Source organism: Macrotis lagotis, chromosome X (genome assembly GCF_037893015.1).
Source record: "Macrotis lagotis isolate mMagLag1 chromosome X, bilby.v1.9.chrom.fasta, whole genome shotgun sequence".
NCBI lineage: Eukaryota > Metazoa > Chordata > Mammalia > Peramelemorphia > Peramelidae > Macrotis > Macrotis lagotis.
In genome coordinates, this window is record NC_133666.1 from 454,484,031 (window position 1) to 454,505,239 (window position 21,209).

The window sequence follows — 21,209 nt, forward strand, 5'->3', positions numbered from 1 at the left end:
AAGTTGAAAATGAACAAAAAATTTTTAATAAAATATATATTACATTATGTAAATTTTAAAAGAGAAAATATAGCTTATGGCATGCTGATTTGAAAGGAGGCTGTTGTAGTGATTTATATGTAAAGTGTTGAGAGACTAGACCAAGACAGTGGCAAGAAAAACATGGAAGCAAGAACAGACCCAAGAGATATTAAAGAGGAAGAATAAGTGTTGGTGATTGATTGACTCCATCTTCTCCTTCATTTTATAAATCCAAAGATAACTCCAGGCTCAGAACTCTGAGGACCAGAAGATTGGTGGTATCATTGACAGATATGAGAATCTATGGAGTTTATGAAACATTTTTCAAAATTAAATATTGTGCCCTTTATTCTCAAACTGGTCATGTAAGTATTTCTTTTAATTGCTTATTCTAAGACATATGGTTGAAATTATGATTAAATATTCTTTCAGGTTTTGCCTTAGCATATAGCTTTAATATGCAGGACTGCTGTTGTTTTTATATATATTTCCATCTCTGGCTCATTTACAGATGAGGAAACTTAAGGTTTAAGTGACTTGCCCAGGATTACACAACTAGTAAGCATCTAAGTCCAGATTTAAAATAAAAAAGATGAGTCTTCCTGCCTACAGGTCTGGCTAATATACCTATAACTTACCATATTAAAAGAGAAGAAAAGAAGATGAAGGCATAAAAGGAAAGGGAATTGGCCTGGTAAGTCAAATCCAGGGTTGGTTTCATTCTTTGTATTTTTATTTCCAATGACTAATACAATGACTTGCATATAGTGGGTCCTTAATTAATGCTTGTTGATATATGAATGACTTATTAAAGATTCTTTCATTGATTTGTTGCTTTAGGTAATTTTTTACATACGGAAAAGGAAATATTGATCTCCAAACCAAAGCAAAATAGTCATCAAGTCTAGAGTTATGTGGGTGCCATGTAAGAAAATCTTACTGAGGTCACAAAGAAAAGAAAATTCTTTAAGTGAAACAAATATCAAAATAAAGACTAGCAGAGGACAAATAAGAAAAAGCAAAAATAAATGAACAAAATTTCTCCAACCATGAGTGGTGTAATTGGTAGAAGCAAAGAAGATGCAGTTATTAGAAATAAGATGAAGAGTTGAAAATTAAAAACTTGTGAATTATGAAATAAAATAATGGAATGTTTAACAGAATGAATTTAACCTTCAATATTATCTAAAGGAAGGAAAAGACTAGTCTGAGAGAAAACTTACACCGAGAAAATGAATCTTCAGAAGCTATATTCAAAGGGAATCATACTCAAAGCATCTCAAGATATTTATGAAAATAAGAAAGGACCTTGAGGTGACATGGATTTCAGAATTGCTAACCTGGAATCCATGAACTTGGATTTTTTAATTTTATTTTTAATTTATGGAATAAAGCAAGCATTTCCATAATATAGTGTAATAAAAAGATGACTGAACAAGAAACTGAAAATCTACCATATACAACTTGCTATTCCTTTCACATATACAACAAAATTATTATGTAAATTTCTATTTTTTCCTTTTTTTTCTTCTTCCCTCTCTTCCCCCTACCTATATATGGCTACCATTAGGCATAAAAATAGGGAAATATGTGTGGATGGAATGCAAAATTTTTCTAAAAACATACTTCTATTTACTAGCTCTTTTTCTGCAAGCAGATGCCTTTCCTCATATGCCCTTTATAGATAATTTGAGTATTTATAAAGTTAAAATGATGTATTTTCTCAAAGTTGTTTTTTAAATAGTATTACTATTTTAAAAATATATTTTGGGGTTTATATTTCAATATAATAGGTTTCCTTTGTAATCATACATATTTTATTTTATGCATTTAAAAAATATTATTTTGTAAAACAGGTCTATAGGCTTCACCAGACTTCCAAAGGGGTCCACGTAAAAAAAAAAAAAGGAAAAAAAGGTAAGAATTCTGAATTAATGGAACTAGAGCTGGTAAAGGTGAAAGAAATTGCTAACCAAGCAAGTTTAATTTGGGTATCAATCTCCAGAATGACAATCTCTGAACTTCTTCCCAGTATCCTAATCAAGACCCTAGAGTTGACCAAAACTCCAAAATTTTGATGGATAGCTAGAATTGGAGCTGGTCATGGCCTTGGAGGTCACTGAGTCCATCCCTGAATTTTATGGATAAGAAATGCAAGGCAGAAAGATATTTAATGACTTTGTGCAAGGTCACATAGCTACTAGTAAATACCCAGAAGTAGGATTTGAAGGCAGGACTTTGAACCTAAGTTCATCTTTGTGCTCACTGCCCCACCTAACTTCAGCAGGAGTTTAGGAGAATTTATTCTAGTAAGTAGAATCTATAGATGAAGAAGCAACTGTCTCCAAAACCAAAATGGCATTGAGTTACTGGTACTCAAAACAACAACCAAAACAATGACAGCCTGCTCTTTTAAGTCAAGAATTGGAAAAAGACTGATCAATGTGGTCTTTAAGAAGGTGAGACTTTGGGGTGCCTAGGTGGCATAGTGGATAGAGCACCAGCCCTGGAGTCAGGAGTACTGAGTTCAAATCCAACCTCAGACACTTAATAATTACCTAGCTGTGTGGCCTTGGGCAAGTCACTTAATCCCATTCTCTTGCAAAATAAAAAAAACTTTTAAAAAAAGGTGAGACTTGGATGAGGAAACCCTTATTGGAGTGGTCTAGAGTGACCCCTATGGGATAAGGAAAATGGAGGCAGAAAGGTAATCATTTGTCCTCATCAAATCATTGAAAGTTGTAGGAAGTAACTGACACACCAATCTCACAGGTTCCTGTGCTTTTTAGACATTTAAAACTAAAATAAACTCATTAGAATTCAAATTAAGTAATCTGAATACTTTGGAACAGTTAGGGTCCTTGATGTAATTACCATGGATAAAAGAGATTGTAATTACCCCCCAGGTTACATAAACCATTTGAAGGCTAGACATTGGTGCCAAAAGCAGGCCTAGTGTTGTATAATAGCTAATATTTATAGAGCACTTTAAGCATTGCAAAGCATTTTACATATATTATTTAAACAAATATATAAATATATATATATATTGTCCATTTATATATAATTTATACAAAATTACATTATTTAAATATTTATATAACAACAACTCTTTGAGATAGGTGTTAGTTTCACCCTCATTTTACAGATCAGGAAATTGAGGCTGAGAACAGTTAAGTGACTTGCCCAGAACCACACAGCTAAGAGTCTGAGGTAGAATTTGAACTCAGGTCTTTTTCATTCCAAGTCCAATGTTCTATCTATTGTACCACCTAGCTGGACTATGTGTGGAAACAATAATAATGACAACTATATAAACAACTGTCTAGGCAATAAATATATCAATTCATCATTTAAACAATGAAAATGTAGTAATGGCATACTCTTTGACCTAGAGAATCCACTACTAGGCATAGATCCCAAAGAAGAGAGTGATTTTAAAAAATAAAATAAGACCTACAAGTACACAAAAAATATAATAGCACTTGTAGTCATAGCAAAGAAATGGAAACAAAGTAGATGCCTCTTGACTGTAGAATGACTAAACAAGTTGTAGTAAATGAATTGTTATAATCCAACATTGCTAGGCTATAAGAAACAGTGAATATGATGAATTCAGAAAGCATGGAAAGACTTAGATTAACTTATGCACAGTGAAGGCAGGAGCCAAGTATATATACTAATACAACATTCTAAAGGGAAATAATAAAGATGGAACAATTAAAATTGAACTCTGTGAAATTATAATGACTAAGTCAAGCCCCAAAGAAGAAATATGAAAAGGCACCTTCCCTTTGCAGATCTGAGGAGCAGTAGATGACAGACACTACCTACAATGTCAGAGGGGTTTTTTTTTTTTGACATATTGCTTAGTTTTGCTGAATTTTTTTCTTTCTTTCTATTCTTTGCTATAGAAGATTGCTCTCTGGAAGAGGAAGGGAGATAGATATATAGAGAAATGTATGTGATTTAAAAACAAAAGTTATAAATTTTTTTCTAAAAAATGTAGTATTGGGAGTTTATCATAGACTGCTTGATCATCTACCTCTAGTTTATCATAGACCACCTATCATATACCACTTAGTGATTTTCTTAAGCCATTAAAGATGATGCATTTAAAGATTTTTTAAATATTGAAATATATTAAAATGGATTTAAGCTGTTAAAACTTAAAACTTTACCAAAACTTTTGAAACATCCTGTATGGATCTTAAATAGAAAGAAAGCAATTGAGAATGCTAAATAATTGGGAGATAGACAAAAAGGGTGGGCTTCAATTAAAGTGATAGGCCACTCCTTGGGGCTAAAGCATAGAGTTAAGCTTTGGGTATCTGGCAGATGGTTACTTTCCAGAACCAAGAAGTAAAGGGTTCTAAACTGTACTGGATTCTAAACTGTGGACAGGAAATCTCTGCAGGTGAATGAATTACTATGGAGGAGTGATTGTAATATGAGTAAGTAAAACATTCTGCCAAGAGAAGGAAAACCAAAAACAACCACTAAGTGGTTGTATAAAAGGGAACTGTGAGCAACTGGAAGCAAGAAGTAGGAAGAAAATCAAAAGAACTCATTTTCAAGAAAAGCAAAAATAATCTCTGCCCTAAAGGAGCTCACATTCCCAGTTTTTGTGCTGGAGGAGGGAGGAAGGGGGACAGCATGTAAATAACTAGGTATTTTCAGGATACATACAGAGTAGATGGAAAGTGATCCTAGAGGAGAAAGTGCAAGCAGATAAGGGCAATAGGAAAGTCATCCTGTGGAGAGTGGGTTTTAGTTAAATCTTGAAAGAAGCCAGGAAGCAAGGAAGACTGTCCCCTTCAAAATAAAATAGGGAAGGGAAGGACAGAGGGCAAAATATCACCAGAGCTTTGGGGATGATGTTACTTGGACCTTGATAAAAAGCAAAATTTTATAATGATCACTCATAATTTCTTTTTGGAAGTTTTGTATATACAAAGGGTGTAAGATGTTATCTAGGACAATGTTTGTGGGGGAATTCTCTTTTCCCAAACCCCCCCCCCATAATACTAGTGCCTTCCTTTTATTGCTCTCCTATTTGTCTCGTATTTGTCTTGTTTGTACATAATTTTTGCATGTTTTCTTTCCCATTAATTAATCAATCTATAATCATTTATTAAGCACCTACTACGTGACTAGTCAGGCTAATACTTCTTTCAGAGCCTCCTGAACAATGAACTATCTCTGGTAATGCATGTGTCAGCCCTCACTGTCACTGGAAAGTACATTGCCAAGGTAAGTGAATTTTTCCATAATATTCATAATTTCTTCACTTGTAAGGTTGTTGTATGGTTCTACATATAGATAGTGTGGTGCTGGTTGTTAGGCCAAAATTGATACAAGCAATAGTCAATTCATCTATACTTTGTTGTATCTTAGCTTCAGAGGCTGGATTAAGCATATAATCATCTGCAAACGGAAGATCATGTACCAGCACTCCCTTCTCTTTGGTCTTGATTTGTAGACTTTTTAAGTTGAAGAATTTACCATCAGTTCAGTAGCTGACCTTGAGGTCATGTTCATCCTTAGTGAAGATGTCTGACAACATGGCTAAAAATATCATGTTAAAAAACATGGGAGCAAGGACAAGCTGGGAGAGCACAAGAGCATCGTCCATCATCTGGAACCGGGTGATGCCATCATGAAATTGCCAAATAATTATTGTGCTGACCTCATTGTTGTATGCCTGTAAGACCTGCACTGTCTCCCAGTGCCATGCCAGGAAAACTGAATTGCTTTCATTTAAAACATCTTAGGAAGAATCTGAAGATCACCTGGCAGGATAATATCCAGACACTAAGGTTCTTTCTCAAACTAATCTGCCAGACATCAAAAATCTTTTCAGAGTGCAATTCCAATGTACTGGCTGCATTGTTCAAATGACAAGTGTAGGTTTGCCTAAAAAGACTATTTTATGGAAAACTCACACAGGGGGTGTCAGAAAAATAACTACAAAGACACTCTCAAGGTCTCTCTTAAGAACTTTGGAATTGGGGCAGCACTGGCTCTGGAGTCAGGAGGACCTATGTTCAAATATGACTTCAGACAATTAATTACTTATAGCTGTGTGATCTTTGTCAAGTCACTTAACCCCATTGTCTTGCAAAAAATGCACTTTGGAATTGATTATGCTCCATGGATAACACTGGTCCAGGACATTCCAGCCTGGTATGCCCTCATCAGAGATAATTCTGTGCTCTATGAGCAAAACAGAATCAAAGTCACAAAAAAAAGATGAGATGTGCAAGTTTAGAGAATCCATTCTAGGTGTTCACATGGGCTATTTGTGCCAGACCTGTGGATGAGAATTTCAAGTGGTCCGATCAGCCACAAGCAAACACACTGCAAAACCCTAACATAATGTTGTATTTTGGCTCTCTTTGAGAACAAAGGACAACCACCAATCGATTTCTTTTTTTTTTTTTTGCTTGGAGGGGTTGTTTTTTTAAAGATTTTATTTACTTTGAGTTTTACAATTTTTCCCCTAATCTTACTTCCCTCTCCCCCCACCCACCACAGAAGGCAATTTGTCAGTCTTTACATGGTTTTCAGTGTATACATTGATCCAAATTGAATGTGATGAGAGAGAAATCATATCCTTAAGGAAGAAATATAAAGTATAAGAGATAGCAGGATCAGACAATAAGATTATCAGGTTTTTTTCTAAATTTAAGGTAATAGTCCTTGGTCTTTGTTCAAACTCCACAGTTGTTTCTCTGTATACAGATGGTATTCTCCATTGCAGAGAGCCCCAAATTGTCCCTGATTGTTGGACTGATGGAATGAGCAAGTCCATCAAGGTTGATCATCACCCCCATGTTGCTGATAGGGTGTACAATGTTTTTCTGGTTCTGCTCATCTCACTCAGCATCAGTTCATGCAAATACCTCCAGGCTTCCCTGAATTCCCATCCCTCCTGGTTTCTAATAGAACAATAGTGTTCCATGGCATACATATACCATAGTTTGCTAAGCCATTCCCCAACTGAAGGACATTTACTTAATTTCCAATTCTTTGCCACCACAAACAGGGCTGCTATGAATATTTTTGTACAAGTGATGTTTTTGCCCTTTTTCATCATCTCTTCAGGGTATAAACCCAGTAGTGGTATTGCTGAATCAAAGAATATGCATATTTTTGTTGCCCTTTGGACGTAGTTCCAAATTTCTCTCCAGAAAGGCTGGATGAGTTCACAGCTCCACGAACAGTGTAATAGTGTCCCAGATTTCCCACAACCCTTCCAACAATGATCCTTATCCTTTCTGGTCATACTGGCCAGTCTGAGAGGGGTGAGGTGGTACCTCAGAGAAGCTTTAATTTGCATTTCTCTAATGAGTAATGATTTAGAGCAATTTTTCATATGACTATGGATTGCTTTGATCTCATCTGTAAATTGCCTTTGCATATCCTTTGACCATTTGTCAATTGGGGAATGGCTTTTTTTTTAATTTGACTTAGTTCTCTGTATATTTTAGAAATGAGTCCTTTGTCAGAAACATTAGTTGTAAAGATTGTTTCCCAGTTTACTACATTTCTTTTGATCTTGGTTACAGTGGTTTTGTCTGTGCAAAAGCTTTTTAATTTAATGTAATCGAAATCATCTAGTTTGTTTTAACCAACCAATTTCTAAGAAAATGTAGTACTGGGAACCTATCATAGACCACCTGAAAGGAAATATACCACTTTGGGATTTTCTTAAGTTATTAAAGATGGATATATTTAAAAACTTTTTAAATATTGAAAAATATTAAAATGGATTTAAGCTGTTAAAACTTAAAACTTCACTAAGACTTTTGAGATACCCAGTATGAGATTTAAATAGAATGAAAGCAATTAGGAAAACTAAATAATTGTCACAAATATCAAGAACTCAGCTAAGTAAGCACTAATCCCTGCCTTCAAGAAGCTTACACTATAGCTAGGGAAACAACATGTGCACAAAAATATACAAAGTAAATTGGATGCAAGATAAATAAGAAAAAATTGACAGAGGGAAAGCAATGAAATAAAGAGGTTTTAGAGAAGGCTTCCGAAGAAAATGGGATTTTAGTTGAGACTTGAACCAAGGGAGATCAGTAGACAGAACAGAGGACAGAGAGCATTACAGGGATGGGGTACAGTCAGAGAAAATGCCCACAGCTGAATGATGGAGTGTCTTATTAATGGAACTGTCAGAAAGCCAGTCTTACTATTTCAAAGAAGACACATCAGAGAGTATGATATAAGAAAACTCAGAAGGTAGGAGGGAAGCTAGGTTTTAAAGGGATTTGAAAGTCACACAGAACATTTTGTATTTGATCCTGGAAGTAATAGGAAGCCAATGGAGTTTAGAATAGAGGGTGATATAATTGGACCCACACATTAAGAAAATCACTTTAATGGTTAATTAGAGGATGAACCGGAGCAGGGAGAGATTTGAGGCAGGCAGACCACAAGCAGACTATTGCAATCTAGGTGTGAGGAGATAAAGATTTGACTAGAGCAGTAGCAATGTCAGAGGAGAGAAGGGGTCATATTCCAGAGATTTTGCAGAGGCAAAATCAACAGATCTTGGCAGCAACTTGGTAATGGAAGATGAGAGATTTTGAGGAATTCAGATTGTCTCCTAGGTTGCAAGCTTGATGGAAGGTAAGAGACAGGGAAACTTTGGGGAAAAGATAATAAGTTCTGTTTTGAACATACTGGTTTTAAGATATCTATGGGATATCCAATTTGAAGTGTCTAAAAGGAAATTGGAGTTGTGAGATTGAAAGTCAGAAGAGATTTAGGGGAAGGATAGGTAGCTTTGAGACTTACCAGCATAAAAATGAAAGAGATCCATGGAAATTGATGGAATCACTAAGTGAATTAGTAGAGAGAGAGAGAAGGAAGAAAAGAGGTCCCTCAAGATGCTTACAATCTGAGGGGCAGCTAGGCGGTGCAGTAAATAGAGCACTGCCCTGGAGTCAGGAGGACCTGAGTTCAAATCCAGCCTCAGACACTTAATTGCCTAGCTGTGTGACCTTGGGCAAGTCACTTAACCCTATTGTCATAAATAAATAAAAGTACAAAAAAATTCAAATGTTAATTTTTTTTAAAGATGCTTACAATCTAAAAGGTAAAACAATAACACACAAGAAGTCAGGAGAAGCATACAAAGTATGAGGAGGGCATACAGAAAAGGACAGCATTTTGTTCCATCTTGTTGAAAACAGACAAAGCCACAGATGCAAAATTGGGGTGACTGGGAGAGAAGTTCCTAGTACAATGTCTAATTTAAGTGCTTATTGATTGATTAACCAAACACCTTGTTTTAATCAAGTATGTACAAATCACTCTATATACTAGATGTGTATACCCGTACCTTTCCTACACTCATCACCTTCTACTTTTTGCATGTACTATAGTCATGTTATTGATCTCTGAATTTCCTTAAGTTCCTCATACAACACTCAGCAGTAATAAATGTTCAATAAATACAACTACCTTGCCTTTGCTTACTTTCAGAAACATTCCTCATAGAGAGTGAATCCCTCACATGGCAAGTGGATTCTTCTCACTTTAGTATTATAGAATTATAACTTCAGAATTGGAAGATGCCTTAGAGGCCTTGTAAAGCAACAGACTCATTCTAGAGATGGGGGAAAATGAATCTCAGAAAAGGTGAGTGGAAGAGCCAGGATTTGGGGGAGATATTAATCATAAGCTTTAGAGCTAGAAGAAAGCTTAAAGACTGTCTATTCTGATTTCAGAGATAAGGGAACTGAGGCTCAAAGTGATAAAGTCATTTTCTCAATAGTAAAAGAAAAAAAGTCAGAATTTGAACTCAGGTTCACCAATTCTAGATCCAGTCCTTCTTCCACTATTACAACTTGTTTCACATACTGAATGTGCCTAGATTTGAGGATTCACCTTGTTTGGAGGCCTAAAAAACATTCTGTCTATTCACTATAATCAAATATAGAAAATGGAAAGCAAGCAAAGTTTATGAGCCAAATCTAATATTGCATCCTTGGGTTCCTGTCTAGAAAAGAAAAATTCTAGTGGTTTTAGTATAACCTTAGATGTTAACCTTCTCCATTTTTCTTTTAATCCATATTCACTCAGACATTTAATTAGTAAATGATTATTTGAAGCTTTTCTAGAGCATAACTTCCTGTCTTTTGGTTTAACCTTCTAAACTCTCTCTATACTAGAAAGGATTAATTAGGATAATACTTGTCCACTGAGAAGCAACATAATAGATAGAAAGCTTCAAAGTCAGGATTCAAATTCTTCTTCTGAATCTTCTGACTTTATGACACTAGGCAAATTGCTTAACATTTCAGTTCCCCTAATAAACTCACTAAGACTGTAGGTTGAAAGAAGGTATTGATTTACATTGGTAGAGAGAATTTTCTCACTGCAAGTTCGCAATACCAATGAAATCACAGGTTCCCTCCCCCCCCAAAAAAATTAATCCACTATATCTAAATTCTATGGAAATTAAAAGCTCTGCCTACAAAAGAATTGATATTGGGAGATTTTTTGTTCTAAGATAAAACTGTAATAAAGATCACCACACACACACACACACACACACACACACACACACACACAGACACACACATCTGCATACAGGAAGAGAGAGAGAGAGAAATTACTACCTCCATATGGGTGTAATATGTTATTTATACAATAGTGAGCAAAGTCAGTATATAGAGAAGGACTCATACCAATGTCAATCTTTTTTTTCATAAAGAGGAAGTAAACATCAGAGGTGAACTGTGAGATTTGTTTAATTGCAAAACCAGATGCAGATATGTACCTCTCAAAGACATTAGGAGACTAAAGTACTTAGGGTTCTCAAAGACTTGCATCCAGTCTGTGATTAAGAATTTCTAATCAGGAAAGAAAAAATAAAATTATGATATAAAGTCCAAAAGAATTTAAAGAAAAAATTTGCAAAGGCACAAAAAAGGAATTGAACTAGTGTTAAGAAATTGATAAATCCAAGAGTATGACAAAGGAAGATGTTCACAGCAGAAGCCTGGGTCATTACATGAAGGATCTCTAGCAAGAAATTTATACTCTGTAGTCTTCAGTTTCCTCCTCTGTAAAATGAGGAAATTGGACTAGATGACCTCCAAGGACCCTTCCAGTCCAAAAATTTATGATCCTTATGTTCTATGAATATAATAGGGAAGAAAGTTGAGAACAATGATCATGGCCTCTGTTGTCTATATTCTAAGTCTTTAAGATTGTTTTTGTTCCATCATGGCACACAGAACATACTATCCATGGGGTTTTCCTTGGCAAGGTACTGGAGTGGTTCACCATTTCTTTCTCTAGTGGATTAAGGCAAACAAAGGCTAAGTGACTTGCATAGGATCATGTATTTAGTAAGAGTCTAAGTCAGATTTGAACTAAGGTCTTCCTAACTCCAGTCCCAGTACTTTATTCACTCAGGCACCCAGCTGTTTCCTAACCAAATAGGGGTTAAGTAACTTTTCCAATTTCACAGAGCTAATAGGATTTGAAGCCAGATTTTGAGATCTTCCTGACTTCAGGCCTGGCACTTTATCCACTGAGCCATCTAGCCGCTTTTTGTTATTAAGATATAAAACCATAAAGCTAGTATTTATTTCCAAGGTCATCTACTCCAATTCATACCTGATCATGAATCCCCTTTCTAAATTTTCCACAAATAACCACCTAGACTTCCCCTGAAAACTTCCATTGATGAGAAAATTCATAGGCAGGCTACTCCAGTTTTGGACAGCTCTCAGTGCTAGAAAAATTCCCTTTCTATTGAGCCAAAATGTATCTTTCCTGTAACTTCAGCCAAGACCAATAGATCTTATGTTTGTCCTCTGGGATCAATCACTCCTCAACATGACATCCTTTCAAACGCTTAAAGAGAAAAGCTTTTCTCTTTTCCACTTCTATTGATTGATCCATGAAGGGTTTTCAAATCCTCCTCCCCCCAACTTTGCCAACCTCCACATCATCATCATCATCTTTATCACCATAATTGTCACCCATCACTGCCACTAAAACTACCACCACCACCATCATCATCAACAACAGCATCATCATTACCATTTCTATGGTGCTTTAAGGTTTGTAAAGCCTAATTTTGACAAATAACTATATTCTCTCATTTGATCTCATTTGTCCCTTCCTGAATTGTAGAACATGATATTCAGATGGGACCTGTCCAGATCAGAGTAGATTAGGATGATCATTACACTTGTCTTGGATCCTGGGAGTATACTAATATAAAATAAAAGGTCACATTTTCTTGTTTTGACCATCATATCACACTGTCATTCACACTGAGCCTATGGTACATTGATACTTCTAGGTCTTTTTCACTGGGCTAGTTGGTCCAGTGAATAGAGCACTGGTCTTGAGTCAGGAAGATCTGAGTTTAAATGCAGTCTCACTGGATTTAGTAGCTGTATAATCCTAGGCAAATCACTTAATCCTGTTTGCCTCAGTTCATTACCTTAAAAATGAGCTGGAGAAGGAAATGGTAAACTACTCCAGAATATTTCCCAAGAAAATTGTAAATTGTGTCATGAAGCATCAGACATGATCAAAATGACTGAACAGCAACTTTTTCTCATAAGCTACTATCCAGTCATCTCTCTCCTATCATGTGTTGGTACAGGAAACTAAATATAGAACTTTACATTTATCTTAATTAAATGTCATTTTATTAAATTGAAACCATCATTCTAGCCCATTGATTCTTTTTTACAAAAAGAAAGAATAGTGTGATATATATGTATATATATATATATATATATGTTATCCAATCCTTTGCTAAAATCTAGGTATATCTACATGTCTACATCTTTCCCTTCAGCTACTACTTAAGTGACTTTTGTCAAAAAAAAAAAAGAAAATAAAGCTAATCTGGCATGATAAATTTGTTATGAACTCTTTGAAATCACTATGCCCTTTTCAAAATATTTACTAGCTGTCTCTTTCTTTGAGGGCAGCTAGATGACATTGTGGATAGAGTGCTGAGCCTGGAATCAGAAAGATTTAAATCTAGCCTCAGACTCTTGCTACCAGTATGATCCCAGGCAAGTTGTTTCATTTCTTCATCATTAAAATGGGGATAATGTCACCCATCTCCTATGGTTATAAAATGCTTAGTACAGTGCTTGATATATAGTAAAGACTAAAAAATTTTATCTAGCTATGATTCTTATGCTTTAATAATCTATTTTACACTTTTCCTGGGCATCTAGGTCTTGTTTGTTGCCCTATCATTTTCAGCCACCATAATCTTCCATTGTTTTGTTTTTTATTTTTGTTATTTTTAATTGAGACATTTCTTCTTCTCCAGTTCTCCAGCACATTACTCCTTCACCCCATCAATGCACCTATCACCACCAATAAATCAGAAATCACATCAATTCTTTCAGTACTTGAGGATGTGGTTCATCTAGTACTAGGGACTTGTTGAGCATAGCATGATACCCTCCTACTATCTCCTTATTTGCCTTAGGTTATTGTTGCTGACTTTTCAGTGACATCTGAGTCTTCCCATTTAGGGTTTTCTTAGTAAAGATACTGAAGTTGTTTTCCATGACTTTTTTCCAGTTCATTTAATAGATAAAGAAGCTAAGGCAAATGGGATAAAGTGACTTGCACAGGATCATATAATGAGTAAGAGTCTGAGGCAAGATTTGAACTCAGGTCCTCTTGACTCAGGGCCAGCACTCTATCCACTTCACCACTTAGCTTCCCTTTTTTGTTTTAGGTATCCACTCCCTTTTTACCTTGTCTTTCTTTGGTGATACCTTCATTTCTCAAAATATTGATTAAAAATAAATATTTTATCAAAATTTATATTTTTATAAATTTTAAAATATCTTATATATAATGTTTTTATGTATAAAAATATTTTTATCACAAATAAAATATTAAGAGAAATTACTAGTTTGGATTAAGTTTTGATCAACAAGGAAGAACTATTTGATGATGTAGTTTAAAAAATCTAGAACATATTTAAAGCTCATACATTCTAAGGATTGAAACACAAGTCACAATAATACATTTGGATTTCTTAGGTTTTTAGGAAAAAAGATGAAAGTCATTAAGTCTCTAAGAAGACAGGGAAATAACAGAAACAAAAGGGGTGTGCATGACTCTAAAACAAAATTTTAGCAATGCAATTACTAATGATAATAACAAGAAAGTAGGGAGTCAGACAAAGAGATTGACATGGCTACAAAATTCTTCTGAGATTAAATTTGAAAGGGGTCAGGTACAAAAATGAGAATGAAGCCATTTAGCAATCTGAAATATTGACAGTGAAATGTAAGAATAGTGTTAGAAAGTGAAGTCTGGAATGATCTAAGATGTTGCTATCAATTTGTTTGCCCTTCCTTTTCAAAGGTGATTATTGATATCACAGATATAGTTCTAACTCTTGGGTGAATTGGATTTAAGTGAGGCAGAGTTGTACAAAGTCTCCAGACTCACTCTCTCTTCCAATCATCAAAGTCCAAAGTCAGGATGACTAGTAATGACCTAGGATGCAGTAGATGGGCTTGGCTTCTTCAATATCTGACCAAACTCTAAACTCCCAACAGCACCTGCTTCATTCAGTCATCCTCATGACCTTTAGAACAAATTGTTTTCATCTGTCCATTCTGACCATGTTTGTGGTAGACAACTCCTACTTCACTGATGGATTTGAGGTTTGTCTATCCTTGTTTAATCCATCTTTTGAGATGGTTTACCGGGATGCAATCACTATGCATGCTACAGTTTCTTGGAGCCACAGGTGCGAATTGAGTGTCAGAAAAATACCCAAGGTAGATAAGCAGTCCTGAAAAGGGTTCAGCACACCCTCACACCAGTGGTGCTAGTCTTCCTTGAATATCCCATACACCCAAAATATTCCATTTATGATATGAGATCTACCAAAATAAGGCTAAGGAAAATAAAAACTTCTATGATGTTCTCTACTAATGTACAATTCTGGTACCTCACTATGACACCAAAGGTGACCCCAAGCTCTCAAAGGCAAGGTCTCACTGGTTCTGGCAAATTAGAAAGACTTCAGAAGTGGACTTAATGAAGTCTGTTGAAATTAGGTCATTAGATGATTATTAGGATGACCATCCCAATTCTAGAGAAACTCATTTTCAGGTTGGCCAAAGGAGAGTTGAATTTTTTTGGCCACATTTTAAAAGTCTTCTATAAAAATCTATGTCAGCAAAAGAAGTACTCACATTAATGATACAAGAGTAAGTATTTAAAGCATTTTTGAAGTATATTTGGAGAAAGAAAAAATAACAAAAATGTGATAGGAAACAATTAAATGTCTGATTTTGTTCCTAAAATGTTTCAGAAAGAATAATCTCCAGAGAAGTAAAAGTATAACAAAATTAGTTAACTTGGAACTGAAACCCCAGAAGTAGTATACCAAAGATAATAAGAGAATAATACCTAGCTCATTTTTATACATTTGTCTCTAACCAGGACAAAATAGAACCTAGAACATTGAAAGCACTTATCAATGAGACCCTCCAACCATTGTCATTGATTTTTTTAAATAATGGAGAGTAGAGGAAGTGTTGGGAAAATAGAGAGAAATATTGTCCTGGTTTTCAAAGAGGAAATGAAGATTTCAGAAATTATAAACCAAGGAGATTGATATCTTCTTCTAACAAAGCAGTTTTCTCTGTCCTTACAAACTAGTAGGAAGATATGACCCAGTTACTTATAATAAAACATTATCATTAATAACATCCTGACTCTTAGTTGGGGGGGGGTATAGGAAGGAAATAGAACTGTTCTTTTCATAGATAGAGGTCTGGGGCCCTGAAAAGTTGAGGCTTTCCTAAGTTGTACAACTGTATGCATCAGGGACAAGACTTGAATTCAGGCCTTTTTAGTTTCAAGACCAGATTTCTATGCAATATGCCATTCTGCAACTCTATCCTTTCAATAGAGTTACTTTAAAAAAAAATCAGACCTCTAAGTTTGTCAGCATAGAAAACTCTCTACTACCATTTCGATCCACCATCTACACCTATGTTTCCTAGAATACCGTGAGGTTAAGTGACTTGCAGGGTCATACAATTCATCAACAGTACGACTTCAATACAGGTCTTTCCACTTCTAAGGTTGGCTCTCTATTCATAATTCCTCACTGCCTCTCTACAGGTTTACTCAATCAGGGATATGGGGACCAGTGTCAAGAAATGGGAACTTAGGGGCAGCTAGGTGGTGCAGTAGATAGAGCACCAGCCCTGGAGTCAGGAGTACCTGAGTTCAAATCCGGTTTCAGACACATAATAATTTTCTAGCTGTGTGACCTTAGGCAAGTCACTTAATCCCACTGCCTTGCAAAAACTTTTTAAAAAAGGAACAATATTTGGATAACTAGCTGAATTTATAACTAGATGGTATTAATTTATAGAGCCTTATAGCCTAAAGGGATGTCTATACTACTTTGTCACAGGGATCTCTGACCCAAACCCTACCCTGCTCAACAAGATAAAGGTTCATAATAAGACTGTATCTATATCCATATCTAAAAATGAAAGGGGTGGTGGGAGAGAGAGAGAGAGAGAGAGAGAGAGAGAGAGAGAGAGAGAGAGAGGTGGCACAGTGAATAGAGTGCTGGGCCTGAAGTCAGGAAGACTATCTTCCTGAGTTCAAATCTGGCCTGCGACACTTACTAGCTCTGTGTGACCCTGGGCAAATCACTTAACTCTGTTTACCTCAGTTTCCTCATCTGTAAAATGAGCTGGAGAAGGAAATGTCAAAAATCATTCCAGTATCTTTGCCAGGAAAACCCCAAATGGAGTCACAAAGAGCTGGATATGACTGAAAAACAACTTAACAGCATTAACAATATGTGTGTATATAAATATGTGTGCATATAAAACACAAATATATGTACATATAATATATACATACATTTGTATATCACCAATAAAGGAATTTGTTTTGCTTGACCATATGTGTCAAAAGGAATTTATTTTAATTTTCTCTTTTTTTCCAATGGTATATAAAGTGAAAGGGAGAAAAAACAGATTTCTCTTCATTAATGACAAAATAGAGATGTGGGATTCTGCAAGAATGATATGTTGCATGTGCAGATCTCTGTATTAATTGTTTTACTTACTGTTTTTATAAGGGATCTTTCACAGAGGGAAAATTACTTTTTTGTAATTTAAAAATGAAGCACATCAGTAATTTTTTTAAAGAAATTTAATAGAAATAAATGCAAAGTTCAAAAAAATAAACTTTACAATTACAAGATGGTGGAGGCTTGGCTAAATTGCAGTTCATGTGAAAAAACTCCAGGGATTTTGGTGAACTTCAAGTTCAATATGAGTCAACGGTATGTCATGCTGCCAAAAAAGCTATTACCATTGTAGGCTATGTTAAGCAAGGCATAATGCCAAAAACACAGGAGGTGATAGATCCTCTGTATTCTACCCTAGTCTGATGGCATGTGATCAAGTATGTTAGTTTCTATAGGTACAGCTTCATGATATGATAGATACGGTGCTTGGAGTAAGAAAGACCTGAGTTCAAATCCTTCCTCTGACACTTAATAGCTGTGTGACCCTAAGTAAGTCACTTAACCTCAATTTGCCTCAGTTTTCTAAACTATAAAATGAGCATAAAAATAACAACTCCCAGGGTTGTTTTAAGGATCAAATGAGATAATATCAGTAAAGTACTTGGTATAGTAATTGTTTACTATAATTTACTAAAATTTTTTGCTATAAATACACAAATCAAAAAATTAAAATGTGATCAGCATCCAGAGAAAGAATGATAACAATAATTCTATGCATAGAATAATTTTACATATTTATCTATTTGTATTTAATAGTAGAAATCTTGAGGATATGGGGAAAGAGGGGAAATTAACAAAGAAGTTCACATAGCTTGTATATTTGTAGGGAACAGCAAGTTGTATGTGATAGATTTGCAGTTTCATGTGCAATTATCTTTTTTATTGTACTGTGTAATAAAAGATGTTTGTTTTGTCTAGTGGATTGAAAATAAAATTAAATTTAAGTGAATAAGTAAATCATTGCTTACTTCTTTACTTCTGGTACTACATTTTAAAAATGACACTGGCAAGTCAGAGAATACCCAGAAGAATGTCATGCTTTATAAGGATCAATTAAAGAAACTGGGATTGTTTAACCTGGAAAGGAGAGGTCTTCTTGGGAAAATGTCTTAAGTCATTTGAAGGGCTATCATCTGTAGAAGAGGAAACAAGCTTGGTAGTTTTTATTTGTTTTGTTTTGTTTGTTTTCCTCCTTGACTCTAGAAAGACAAAAAGTGGAAAGTACAGAGTTGGAATTAATGAAAGAGAAAATATCTTGACATTTAGAACTGTCTCAAAGTCAAATGAGATACCACAGGTGATTGTACATTCTATCTCACTAGAGGACTTCAAGAAAAATCTGGATGGTAATTTGTTGGGTAAGTTATAGAAGGCAACCCTGTTCAGACAGGGGCTGGACTAAAGAAACTTCAAGGACCCTTCCAATTCTGAGTTGTGATTCTGCCAACTCCATGAAACCTTGGTTGTTCCAGAAGTTAAAAGACATCCCTCTCTTCTCCAACTACTGCTGGAGCATCTTATATTATTTATATTGTACTTTGTACATTCTGCTACATATTATAGATAATCTCTTAAGTCTATCATAGACTCTAAGGACTGGGAGAAGCTTCAGAAAATTGTTAAGGTTCCCTCTTTTTACATAGGATGATATTGACCTCTAGAATACATGGTTGCATTTTATCATCCTACTAATAATGCAAGTTCTTTGAGAACCAAGACTGGATATTATGATTTGTATCCACTCAACAGTACCTACAGTACAAGGATCAAGTGAAAGAAAGAATAGTTCAATAAATATTTGTTCAATAAAAGATTTAAAGAATTAATTTTTTAAATGCCTTTACTGATTTCTACCCTAAATAAGGGAAATTTCTGTGTAGAACTTTAATCACAGGACTCCTTTATACTTTAAATTGCAGACCAAAGAGCTTTTGTTTGTGTGGGCTATATATCTATGACTATAACATCATATATCTTTGATGTTAGTTATAGCTATTCTATCTATTAACTTTGCCATGCTAAAAATTAAAACATCTTGGCAGTATTATGAAAATAGCTTTGACATTGCAGACCTCCTAAAAGGGTCTTGGGGATCCCACAGTTCAAGAACCATTGATATAAATTGTGGTTGATTTCTTTAGAATGAAAATTAACATTCGCTAATCATTACTGATTAAAGAAATGCAAATTAAAGCAGCACTGTGGTACCATCTCACACCTACGAGATTGGTCAATATGACCAGAAAGGACAATGTTCAATGTTGGAAGGGATATGGGAAATCTGGGATACTAATATATTATTGGTGGAGCTGTGAACTCATCCAACCTTTCTGGAGGTCAAGCTGGAATTATGCCCAAAAGGCAGTAAAAATGTGCATACCCTTTGATCCAGAAATACCACTACTGGGTCTATACCCTAAAGAGATGATGAAAAACATGACTTTTACAAAAATATTCATAGCAGCCCTGTTTGTGGTAGTAAAGAATTGGAAATCGAGTGAATGTCCATCAATTGGGGAATGGCTGAACAAATTATGGTATATGTATGTTATAGAACACTACTGTTCTATTAGAAACCAAGAGGGATGGGATTTCAGAGAAACCTGGAAAGACTTGCAAGAACTGATGTTGGTTGGGTGAGAGAAGCAGAGCCAGAAGAACATTGTACACCCTTATAGTAACATAGGAGTGATGATCAACCTTGCTGGACTTGCTCATTCCATCAGTGCAATAATCAGGGATAATTTTACAGTGCCTGTGGCAGAGAATTCCATCTGTATCCAGAGAAAACTGTGGAGTTTAAACAAAGACCAAAGTCTATTACTTTTTTTTAAAGTGTCTTATGTACTACATAATTTTGCTATCTCTATTATTTTATTTTTTCTCAAGGATAAAATTTCTCTCCCAACACATTCAATTTCAATCAATGTATAGAATAGAAACAATGTAAAGATTAACAAACTGCCTTCTGTGGGGGGAGAAGGGGGGGAATGTAAAATTCAAAACTTTACAAAAATGATAGGTAGAAACTACTATTGCAAATATTGGAAGACAAAATATTTTTTAAAAAGAAAATTAAGTATTAGAAAAGGAAAATGAGTTGTTTTGTAATTATAATTATAATTGGAGACTTGGAATATAATTATTTCCAATTAATCACAACTGTTCAATGGTTATTTCCTGTGTGGATTTAAAGAAAGAAATATCTGTTAATACTTCTATATGACACAGATTCCTGGGTGTAGGCAAGTATTTTCATTTGAAATGTGTTATGCAATTATCACTATTAGTCTTTCCTCAAGATAACACAGGGTTAACAAAGGACAGTTATTTAGTCAAATCTTAGTTGGGCCTTATAATGAAAGTGAGTCAGAAGGTAGGAAATCCTTTAAGTCCTCTAAAAATGGTAATTGTGGTTACAACAATAATATCAAAGAAAAACATGACTTAAAAACAAATTTGTCACCCAAATTCTGACTTTTTTTTTTAGTGATAAGAAGCAGTTTGTGAATGGTAATCAGTAAAACAAGTGCCAATTCATCCACAGCAAAATATTTAACCCAATCAAATTAAACAGTAATTTATATAAAGCATTTAATATGTTTCAGGTTAATGTTAAGCACTGAGGACTTAAAGAAGAAAGCAAAACATCTTTAGAATGTCTGATGTGGCAGAGGCAAGTAACCCTTGGGGTCTGGAGAAAGGTAGGTACATCTGACAGAATGATATAAATTCCCCATGTAAGTGAAACTGGAGAACCCGCTTTTGGAACAGTCATGATGACCAGTAATGGAAGTGCCTTGGAGAGATTTGAGCATACAGAGACATTCTCTAACTGTTCCATTCTGCTAATCATATCATTAGTTGGATAGCTAGAATAGGAGATTCCTTCAAAAGGACACCATTAACTAGACTCCTGCATGTATTCTTTTCAGTTGCTTTAATCTTGATGTGACCCCTTTGCTGACAAGTAAGAAATAATGTTGCAAAAGGAAAGGCCTTGAGGTTTGGGGTCCTCTCCACCAGGACATGTGACCCACTGTAATGACCCTTGGTCCTTGATTTCTATGATTATTCTTTACTC

General features: G+C 35.1%; 1 long non-coding RNA gene across 1 annotated transcript; it reads left to right on the forward strand.

The window, feature by feature from the left end:
• The first annotated feature begins 4,421 nt into the window (after positions 1-4,421).
• LOC141500784 (uncharacterized) lies at positions 4,422-20,986 on the forward strand. Its single transcript, XR_012472030.1, has 3 exons — positions 4,422-4,475; positions 5,200-5,274; positions 20,734-20,986. It is a non-coding gene; the product is annotated as an uncharacterized LOC141500784 (long non-coding RNA).
• Positions 20,987-21,209: the final 223 nt, after the last annotated feature.